The sequence below is a fragment of the Harpia harpyja genome, chromosome 1 (genome assembly GCF_026419915.1).
Source record: "Harpia harpyja isolate bHarHar1 chromosome 1, bHarHar1 primary haplotype, whole genome shotgun sequence".
Lineage (NCBI taxonomy): Eukaryota > Metazoa > Chordata > Aves > Accipitriformes > Accipitridae > Harpia > Harpia harpyja.
This window is the reverse complement of record NC_068940.1, coordinates 5538841-5550205: the sequence shown is the minus strand read 5'-3', so window position 1 is coordinate 5550205 and position 11365 is coordinate 5538841. Positions and strand designations below refer to the sequence as shown.

The window sequence follows — 11365 nt, the reverse complement described above, 5'->3', positions numbered from 1 at the left end:
ATCCCAAAGCCTGATACTTGCTGAGAATCATCAAGCATTAAATGGACCATTCCTTGCAGAATTTAGCAATTGTATGTTTCTGTCAAAATTAGCAACTCCGCATTTTACTGATATGCACAAGTGTATTAGTGGCATTCTGCTTTAATTGAAACTATAGCATTTCTCCAAGTTTCTGCTATTGTTCAGTTCCTACGTCCCAGGTGGCACCGTTTAGCGCTATGCAGGGGTGGCAGTTTTTGGCTGTAACAAATAAAAAGTTAAATTTATGTTAAATCGTTGGCCGGATACTTTGGCTTAAGTTCAGTTACTTCTGTCCAGGTTCTGCAGGGCCCATGCTATGCTTAACCAACATGAAGTTCTGCTTCCTTTGACTTCAGGAAGTAAGACCCAAAAAGGGACTTTTCCCAAAAGGAAAAGCTTGGTGCCCTAATGGCAGTTGGGTAGCTTTCCTCTTTTGAGTCCTAACACTTATCTGGTGTTGAAAGGAATTTAGGTCTTGTTCTCTGTAACAGTGTGACTCTGTCGGAGCTGGGATCCAAAGTTTCATTTTCAGTGCCGTTCAATGAATCTTAGACTCGCATGGATCCATGTTGTAGCGGAGTACTGTACCAAGCAGATAATTAGCCATACAAAGAAGTCTACTGAATCTGGTTGAACAGCACCTGCAAATCACTCCACAAAATTCAGTAGCCTTTAAGCAGTCATGAATTACGCTTATTTTGAGCTCTCTGTATATTGCTCTAATTCTTCAGGTTGATCTAGAGTCTACTCCGCTGGTGAATCTTTTGCTCCGAAGCCTGTCCCCTGTGGACAGTTAAATCCAAGGTAACTATTGTATCCCTAAGGTAGCACGAAGCTGCACTAATATGGAGCAGGATTTATGATCAAATCTTTGAGAACAGATCTTCAAATGCTGGCACCAAATTGGTGTTGGGAAAATTTCTATTGGTGACCTGTCAAGGTAGCATCCAAAATAAGCCCAGTTCTTTCCGCATCTTCCAATCTGAAAGCTGTCATGTGAACTCAGGCAGTGATGATGTCAACCAGAAATTCCTACCTGTACCCGCAGCTGTTCTGTTTGGACAACTTCCTACTTCTCCATTCACTGTATGGAGGGGGAGAAAATGTGCTGTGACTGAGAAAGTCATTTTAGACAGGTAATTTTAGAGTCTGCCAGTGAACTACTTTGAGAGTTAAGGGTATCTAACAGAGCAAAGTAGCTATGTTAGAGATTTAGAGAGGGAAGAAAGAGTTAGTTACCCATGCTGTTATCAAAGAATTTAGTGGGGAGTTTATCTGAAGGGATCTCAGTGTAAGAATTAGATTTTTAAGCTCTATGTGCCCGTCTCTCACAAGAAGCTTTTCTTCATCTAAGTCTTTTACATTTCTGAAGAAATTATGACTGGTCTTTCTCTTTGTAATTCTTCTCTCTTCCCCTTTCTCCCCCTTCATTTGAGTCTAATGTGACTGTGCATCTCTGGGTCACGTTTAAAGGTACATACATCATGTACCTCCATAGGAGGTTTTTCACAAGCTTGTGAATATATCTATAAGCACGGTAGGGCCCCCTTTTCAGGTCTGTTTGAAAAATGTGTCCTATATTGCATATTCTGAATAAACCGGTATCCTCCAGGTACCATGTTGGTTCAGCCCTAATTCTGCCTTCTGAGAGTAGTTCAGGTTTCGCACGCATCGGGTCTTTGGTTTTTCTCCTTTTTCTCATGCCTAACACATGGCAGAACACTGGAATTGTTATCAGGGTGTTCACTGGGGTTTTAAGTGGTTTGGTTAATAGTTGAACTGGAAGCATCTAGATATCAAAATGATCATCAGATGGCAGCAATTTGGAGGTGCTACTGATTTGAGCTGAACTTGGTTAAATGAGTATGCAAAGTCTCTTCATTCCTTGACTTCTTCTCTTTGGTTTTAGTGTTAGGTCTAGGAAGATGCATGCAATTCGGTATTTCCCACTAGCAGTGCAGTGAAGGCTGTGTATGTAAGCAATAGAGAAAGAACATTTATTTCCTGCACATTTATTTTCTCAGGGAGGGAGGTGCAGCACTGGAAGAGGTTACCCAGAGAGGTTATGGAATCTCCATCTCCGAGGGTTTTCAGGATGAAGTTGCAGCTGACCTGATGTAGTGTTGATGATAGCCAGGGGGTTCGCTTGCTGACCTCCAGAGGACCCTTCCAACCAACATATCTGTGATTCTAAGTCAGAACAGATAAGTGAGCTCCTGGTGTCAAGTGGGAAAGATCATCAGCTCACAGAGTCAAGAACTCCTGCAGCTCTGTCTTAGAAACTGATAAGAATGGACAAGAAGCCATTGTGAGCCATGCTTTTATAATTGTTGTAGGTTAAGAACAATGAGCTTGGTCACCAGGACAGCTCCTGTTATCTTGTAATCCAAAGCCCTGAAGATACTTATTTTGCTGCACTGGGTCCCTGCCTCAGGAACGTTTATCTTTTGGACTGAGAAAAAGTCATCCGCAGCCTTTATTCTCCATATGAGCTGACACTGCGTCTGAAAATACAGTATTATATCCATTAGCTACAGTCTGAGTTTGGGTGTCCCACTATTGTTTTCCAGCAAAGACTTGCCAATGCTGCAATTATTAACCCCACAGGTGAACACGCCCTCAGATGACTCTGGTAATCTTGTGATTTCTGTACGTGCAGTTCTGTGACTCTCCTGAACACTAACTGCACGCTGAGGATGAATGCTACAACTGGATTTTACATGGAATTTAGGCAACTCCTAGGTGCAGCCCATTGCAAAACCCCTTTCTGATAGGAGCCAATGAGAACAAGCTACAACTGCCTTGTGCAAATTTTTGCAATCTGCTATTGCGTGAACAGTTGGGAAGGTTGAAATCGGCACGGAAGAGCACTCGGGTTTTGCTCCGATTGCACGTCCCCGTGTGAGTGCTAGGCATCTCTCTCTCTTCTGGGGAATTCTGTGCTTGATCTCCATCATATAACTTCGGAGCTTGCAATGGGATGCTGTGCAAAACAGCTGCGCGGATTCACGGCAGCTATCTTCTTACATTTCCCCGACACTGTGTACGGTTTCAGTGTAAAGAGCCAGAGAGCGCAGCGTTGCGAGGTGGTGCCCGGCTTTTGCAAACAAAGGGGATGGAGGACACTGTGCCACCTGCTCTGTCACTTGAACAAATGTTAGGAGTAAAACAAGCTACAAACCGCTAACTGTTTGTTGGATGATAACTTTATGCAGCAGCAATTCCATCGATCATCAAGGTCAGCTTTTTTGCTTTTGTTTCTCAAGCGAACCAGTCCCTCGGTTCCATGCTCCTATAGGCAAGATGGTAAAACAGCCAAGGATGTTAACTGCTTGGTGCCCTGACAGTGAACAGCATTGCGGAGCAGCACGCTCTTATTCAGGGACTGCCAGGGGTGTCCAGATGTTTCTGCGTTAAACAGTGTGGCACAACACCTCTGCTGGAATTGGCAGGCAAGAGTGTTTGCTTCTTGACTTGGATTGAAAGCTTTTGAGTCGGCAATGTCAGGAAAACGTTGCCACCGTCCGCAAACCAGAGAGCCCTGTCGTGTCCATACGTGAGGAAAAAACCCTTCTGCTCATTTTTTCCTGATTATTTTGTGGGATAGTGCATTTACTAAAATTACCAGTTACGAAAACGGTGAATGCCCCTCTGTTTCTTGCTGTAGTCGCTCATGAGTGTGGGGCTGAGTGGGAAAAGGAGTGGTCTTGGCAAACAGCTTATTAGTCTCAAATAAATTATTCAGAACACAGGTTTGGATACAGATTGCAGGGAACGATAATGGACTTGGTTTTCTGAGCCTGTTCATGTTATGAAGACATGGAGTATGCTTTTCAGGAATTCACTTAAGTGGAATCAGCGTTGAATAACGTAGTCTGGAAGTAATATTGCTGCCATCCAGCTAGTGTCTGTGGAACAGCATTCTCCTGCCTCCTGAAGCATTGGTGTTGAAGATGGATAGATAGGGAGATATTTATTTTTTGGCCTTTTTTTTTTTTTTTTAAAGGGAAATTCTTTCTAATCACTAGAGAGGGGCATGTTTTGGTCGAGATTTTTCCCCCCCCGAGTGAAATAGTGGACCACATCAGCATCCGATTTGGGTGCGTCATGTGGTTTCTCATGTGATGCTGGTCTCACTGCGCTTTGGAGAGTGAGCCTTTGTGACTCCGCACTCTTGGACAGTAGCATCCAGCAACACAGGAGACTTTGGGGAAGGAGAGGAGAAGAGACACCCCCTCAGAAAACCCCCAAAGCCCAGAAAAATAAAGTTACAATAATTTATTATTATAGTTATTGTTTCTTCTTAACTGTTTTGGCTTTTATTTTTAATTCTGGGTCTTCCCTTTTCTCCGTTCCTGCAGGCATAAAGCTGCACCGTTCGGAAGAAGCGAGACTGTCTTTCCTTACAGCTACGATGCTGCACCGCTCTCAACACAGCCTGCTTTTCCCCCCATTTACCTGGGCGGCTGCTGCTGTTTCTGCTGCTGCTGGGGCTGCTGCAGTCTCACTGCCTGTGCTTCACCCGGGCTGGGCTGACTCGAAACTCACTCGTCTGCACATTGCTAAGGAAGAAGAGCGATGGAGCCGCGTTTTTTCTGTTGGTTCTGGAAGCAAAGGGTTGCGATATGTGATGGTTTTGGGGTTTTCTTTGGGGGGGGGGGCGTAGAGGAGAAAGGAGGGGTGTTCATCTAGGATGGGGTGGGTGAAAGCTTAAAGAAATATCATGTAAAGTAATCCAGTGCTCGACAAGGGCATCAGCAGCAAGAATCCAGCCTCTGCTGCTCCAGAGGATTAACATGGGGAAGCCACAGTGCTGCAGTCGGGTTTCACCTCAGCGTTGTGCTGGAGATGGATAAATAAGGTATCGGTTGTGTCTGCCTGTTAAGGCAAAGCCATGGGAGAAGGAGAGAGCGAGCGAATGCAAATGCAAAGGAAGAAGAAATGCTACGTGCCGTTTGTCTGATTCTGTGCATTCTCGTTGCAGAGAGGACGGCTTGATTAACAAAGCAGCGTATGGACGGAGGGACTGTAAATTGTAGCTCGAACACTCCTGATGCTGTCAGGGAGGGAACTGATGAGCTAGGTGGCTGCAGCGATATCCCCAGGGAAAACAGCAGCCACGCACTCTGTGTGTATAGATATGTATGTGCGTGCTTTTGTGTGTGTGTGAGCATGTATAAACATGAAAGACAGACATTTCTGACCAATTTACAGAGGAAGTTTGTCACTTGGCTGGGTCAGGCTTGACTGCAGCTTGTATTTTCAGCTATAGCTCTACACCCATTTCCTGACTGAGGCGGCACTTTGCGAAAGCAGATGTAGGCAGAATTCTGTTCAGAAATGTGAAAGCAGATCCTTTCCGCTTAACACCTTGAAGCACTGAATCTTCTGCACTGTGCTGAGGGAAACTGTGGGGTTTCGTTTTCTCCATCTTAAAATCTTTATAAACACAGCTGTATTCAGTATGGTGAAAAATTCTATACTGTAAATAGAAATGTGATCAATCTAATCAAAATAAATGCATCCCAGATGACTTCTAGACCAGCTGGCTACCACAGTCATCAGATGGCTAAATGCTCAACTGAGCATTTATATTCAGCGTTATATTTACGTCTTTTTTTGTTTGTTTTAGAATTTCAAATTCAGCTTCTAATTAAAAAGGATTCTTCATCTATTGAGAAAAGACAATGCTCGCATTTGGCAATAGATTTCTCTAAGATGTACCTGGGTGTATTTTTTTATTGCCAAACACGCATGGGGGAGACTGCGTTTTTAGAGCAGGTAGACTTGTCACAGGACAGGCAGATTTAGTTTGGTAGGCAGCTTGGCTTGGCCATGTCTGAACAACGCAGAGATAGGGGAAACAAGCGCTGCACTCAGCTAGCAGGGCTTGGCATGGCTTCTAGCAGCTGCCTACTGAGAAAGAGGGGGGGTTTTTTCTTCCTTTTTTTTTCCTTTTATACAAATCCGTAGACCATAATGTCATCCTAAAACGTGTACGAGGGGATTTCCCAATAGTCATGGTGAGCTACCCTGCAAGACGCCTGTCTGGCCCTTCCACTATTTGTTACCCAGCCTACAAAGGCAGCCCTGTGTGTTGGATTATATTTAGCCAGCTGTTGGATAACATTCTTGTGCTGGGGGCAAAGGAGTCTTATTACTCCCAAACTGTAGTTTTCTGTTTGCTTAAAGAAAAATAACCTTGGCAATACAGCAGGCTCTGCAAAGGAGTTCATGCCACTCCTATACCTCTCTGAAACTGTGGTGCGCTTCTAACTCAGGCAGTTTAAAGCAAGCAAGGAGGAGGAAGAGAGACTCTTAACTCACAGCTTCAAAGCTGCAGAGACGAGCAAAATGTCAGCAGCTTGTAATTAGGAGTCCACGGTTACGTCAGTGACTGTATCTCTCCAAGAATAGCTATGTGATGTGTGCCACAAAGCAAAGGAAGACAGTCATAACCTGGTTATCAAGCCTGGTTCAAACAAGAAAGAGCAAAATGGATTAATGAATCTGCTGTGTTCCTAAATCAAATGTGGATGCGCTACATGTACAAGGCTTGCTGAATCCTGCAGCAGTGAAGACTGAATTATCAGTTTGTCAGAGGGCACGCATTCACTGAGTGAAAGTGCGAATCCTTCAGGAAAAAAATGCAGAGGAACCGTCTATCCTAGAAAATGTCTTTCCCAGCTCCATCCCATACAGGCAGCTGCGTGACACGGAGGCATGCTCTGAAAGGAGAGACCGGCGAGCCGCACGGAGGTGTTTAAAAGGAAGGGTGTAATTAAACACAAAGCAAGCGCGCTGAAATTCTGTTCTGGCATTACAGATTTGGTACCGAAATACCACCCCAGAGAAGACTCGCTAGGGTCTGGTGTGGTTTATATTAAGGTTTCTCTGGTTAAGAGTAAGGGGGGGGTGGAAAGGGCTTCGTGCAGCATCTTGCAGCCACACAGAAGTCCCCAGGGCTGCGCGGGGAAGAGGGATGCGTGCGGCTATGTGCTCTTAAAGGCACATGCCCGGACCCCGCCAGGAGCTTTCTGACCTCTGCGATTATTTTTTGGTCTGTGCAGGCAACTGGGCAGCGTTGAAGCAGCGAGATTGCAGGGGGGGCTTAATCTGCTCCGACTGGCCTTTCTCTGCGTTGCGGCTGGAAGATGTTTACAGGGCTTTTATCAATACCCCTTCACAATATTCAGTTTGCGTGTCTGTCGCTGCTCACGCTGCCCGATTGCTAAGAAGCCTGGCGCGGTTCCCTGCTCCCAGCAGAAGCCGGTTGTAGTTCAGCTCTGTTTATGTCGCTCTTTAATTTACCAGGATAGGTAGATTGCATTATGCAAACAGTGGGGTGGTGTTTTTTTTTTTTTTCCCTTGGACTGTGAACACAAACTTGTAGGAGGAGATGACTCTGTATATTAAACCAATAGCTCTTTGAATTGTGTGTAGTATAATTTAAATATACTTACTTTAATTAATAGAAGGTTACAAAAGCTGGCATTGTCTGGGGCTGTTTAATTTACATCTTAGTCTTAGTCAATGAGCATAACCTGCCTGATTAGAATAGTGTATTCTGCGTAGCCAACAGGGTGGAAGACATTATTTTGTTTGTGTTAGTTCAAACAGCTGGTCATTAATGCAGGCCCCATCTCCAGAGTGAAGTGCTAGTGGACATGAATGGCTGCCTGATTAATGCTGCCCCTCGACGGGTCCTTCATCCAGCAGCGATGCTCGCAGCAGAATAATGCAGCGTGATTTGATTGCGCTCTAACAGGGTAGTATGTCATTGTGTCACCGAGCAATCGAGGTTATTATGGGGCAGGGCAGACAGACGGGACAGTGGGGTTACTAGACCGTGGCATTTTTAGAAATGCAGGCCTGACCTACTTAGAGTTATTCTTGCTGGCTGGCAGCTGCCTGGTGCAGGGCTCCCCCTGATAGGCTGCGGCTGTTGCTAGGGGGAATTAGCATGAATTTTTCCACATACAGACTCGGTGATTGAATGATAAAAGCTGACTGGAATTAAAGAGATTCGGTTCAGTATTATGCAGATTTATCTCCCTCTTTTTTTTTTTTTTTCCCCTCTCTCAAATGCATAAAAAGGAGCAGAAGACAGTTTGTTTCCATTTATTTTTGACCCATTTTTTTTTTTCCAGGGGAGGGCAGAAGTGTTGTGAATTTTTGATCATCATTTACTATTTAAGGCGTTGAAATGATATGACAGTGGGCATGCATCTTTAATGCATGGGAGATTCAAACGGTGTCTCTTTGGAAGGGAATGAAATGAATATATTTTGTGTTCTGGTCAGACTGCTGCCTCTTTCTGTTTGAAGCTATGTCAGATTCCCTTGTCTGGAAAGGGGAAACATATACCAGGTTTTATTGCATAACATTACTCTCGGCTATTTTTAGCTATCTGTACTTCACAAAATTAGTCCTATGTTTATGTTGGTGGATGAAATTAATCCCCAGACTATGTCTCCTATATGCAGAGACAGACGCCAAGGGTATGCTGCAGTGTTGTGTGTCATGTTCATCTGAAAAGGTGTTTACATACTACAGACATATCAGCACTGCATACCTAGCAGAGAACTGATGCCTGGCCTGTAATCAGATCAATTAGAGAACCTCTTCTGGATTTTGGAGTATTTTTCAGGCTTTGGTTTGAAGATGGATTCTCTAGATACCCTTTTTTATTTATCTACATCTGCCTAAAATAGTGTTATCTTTTCAGAGAATTCTGTGCTCCCTCAGGAAGCAAATAAAAACAATACTCAGTGAAGAATCCTTCAATGTAATTATGAATATTTCCTTTGTTATTATCACTAATTACAGAAGATCTTTGTTTAAACCGCAATTCCCCTCTGTGTGATCCTTTACCATGCAAAGAAGTTACAATTTAGTGCTTATAATTTTAAATTAATTTTTCATGGCGACGCATCACGACATCAGATTCGAAGAATTGGGAATTTTCAAAGTAAGAGGCAGTTGGGGATGGGGGAGAGGGACCCAAAAGTCTTCCGAATTGCAAAATAAAAAACGTGACTGGGTGCTGAAAAGTAGAGAGCTCATTTGTGTCTGAAAGGATTTCATTTGAAATACTTGGACGAAGGAGATAACCTTTCAGAGGGGGGTGAGCAGCCTGCACGTCTGTCTGGACAGCCAGCAGCCTCCCCGGACGCAGAGCTCCCCTGCCTTGGCCCCTGGAGTTTCTCGGGAAGGTATGAAGAGGAAGCAACTGGAAATGGAGACACGCATTTGAATGTGTTTTGTGGCCAAGGCAAAGCATTCAGTTCCTATAGATTTGAATTTCCGATGTCTCTTTCCTGGCCTTGGTTCATTACTGAAACTCACACCACTTCCTTCGCTGCTCCTTCCTGACAGTCCCATGGAGTGACGGGTTTTTTAGAGAAGTGAAAGTGAAGAGAGGCACTATTTGATGCCCAGTAATTGTGTTCTCCTTGGCTGTCCCTAGAGGTGACTCCAGAAAGCGAAACTGCAGTTTTGGTCCCACTTCCCTCAGCGATATTCTCTTCATCAAAGCCTGATGTCTTGACCTGCTTTCCTGTGCGATGCTGTCAGTGGCTGTGGCTTCCCACCTGGGCTGTGGTTTTCACATCGGTCTTCCAAACTTATCTCTGTGTTGTGTTGTCTGCTGAGCTTCTCCCCGGTTGCTTTCCCAGTGACGAACCAGTTCAAGTGATCAGAGAAAAGGGCTGGAGCATGGCCAGGTTCAGCCCATCCCAGTGCCATCCCAGTATGGTGGCTCGTACCCAGGTGGGCAGCCTCTTTGCTAACAGAAGGGACGTACTGGCATGGAAGTCAGTTCCTTATGGGAGGAAAAGCCAATTTTGCTTTCAGGATGCTAGGCAACAGTCAGCCTTTGTGTGCAATTGTCTGTTGAGGTTCTTGCCCTTGTTGGTTGTAGCCAGTTGTAGTTGCATCCAGTTCACCTGGGATATTAGCTAACTTGGACTTCAGCAAATCAAAATGAGTGTGCAATGTTATATTAATTTCAACAGAAACCTATTTGCTAGAAAAATTATTTGACTGTCATCTTATTTTGGTATATTCCTGCTAAAAAAGAGGGAGTCCAAAGAAAAGCAACAAACAATATGAAGCGTATATACTCTGTGGAAAAGAGTTGTATCCTCGATGTTTGTTTAGGATTTCAACGCAGCGAACTTCTATAACAAACATCAAATCAGACAGCTTAACAAACCATCAAGTGACATGTTAAATATAGAAAATGCAGCGCACTAGAAATTGTATTCAACATTAGGTTACTTTTCTGAAAGTATCTTTAATGGGAATTATTCCAAATAAATGAATGTGTGAATAATCTGATCATAATGCTTTGGGTAATTACAAGTAGCAGAAATATGGAGTTAATGAAACAAAACCAAAATCTGAGCTCTGTGTGTGTGTATAAAGCATAAGAAACAGGACGCCAGAGGAGTTTGAAATAGATGTCTGTGTTGAAAATATTGTCAATTGTGCACATTCCTTTGAAAAAACATGTTAATCATTTTCCGATGAGTTCCTCTGAGATTTCTGTCGTTGCAACAACTTACACCTCCTACCTTGAAGTTGCTTACCTACAAAAGATTGTGTTGTATTGTTCAACATTCTTGTACCATGACCTCTCCTGTGAGCTATGAAAGATCTATTATGCTGAGTTTCATGCTCTAGGGTGGCTAAGCGAGTGCTGATTTACTGGCAGCATATGCAGGCCATAGTTTTTATTTTTTTTTCCAGCAAAAGACCCAGAATCCAGCCTCCATTTACAGCTGTGAGATGGCTATGCTGCTTGGTGTATTCCTGACCTCGAAATCATGGCCGGTTGTGGATTTGTTGCGCATTTTGTGATGTCATTGCGACTTTCTGTTCTTCTGAAAATGATTAGAGGATACAGGATATAGAGCGACACATCTAGATTCCCATGAAGGGATTACAGCCACAAGGAGCGAGTTGACTCCCAGCCTTCACCTCCTGCCAGGGCCATAAAGATCAGTTCTTCTGAAGCAAATGTGTTTCAGTTCCGATTTCAAACCAAAAGTACGAGGCATTGTATCACATTTCTTAAAAGACTGGCAGTTGGCACATTCCTTTTATTGCAATACAGTAGGGAATACAAATGTTTTACAAATTAAAGTAATCCTTACAAGATTTTTTTTCTGTGATCCATTAACATGGAAACAAATTCTGTAACATACTACCATCAGCCAGGAGCAGCGTTATTGTGGCTCCCACATTCATGCTTTTCCTGCATCCGTGGATGTGTGTGCCTTTACACTCAGAAATGCTGTATACATGTAGTGCGTGTGAATGTGTATACAAGACACAAGCA

At 43.8% G+C, this 11365-nt stretch overlaps 1 long non-coding RNA gene across 1 annotated transcript; it reads left to right on the top strand.

Annotated features, from left to right (window-relative positions):
• Window positions 1-3560: 3560 nt before the first annotated feature.
• Window positions 3561-10362, top strand: LOC128149321 (uncharacterized). The gene is made up of 2 exons (XR_008237616.1): window positions 3561-4288; window positions 4383-10362. It is a non-coding gene; the product is annotated as an uncharacterized LOC128149321 (long non-coding RNA).
• The last annotated feature ends 1003 nt before the right edge of the window (window positions 10363-11365 follow it).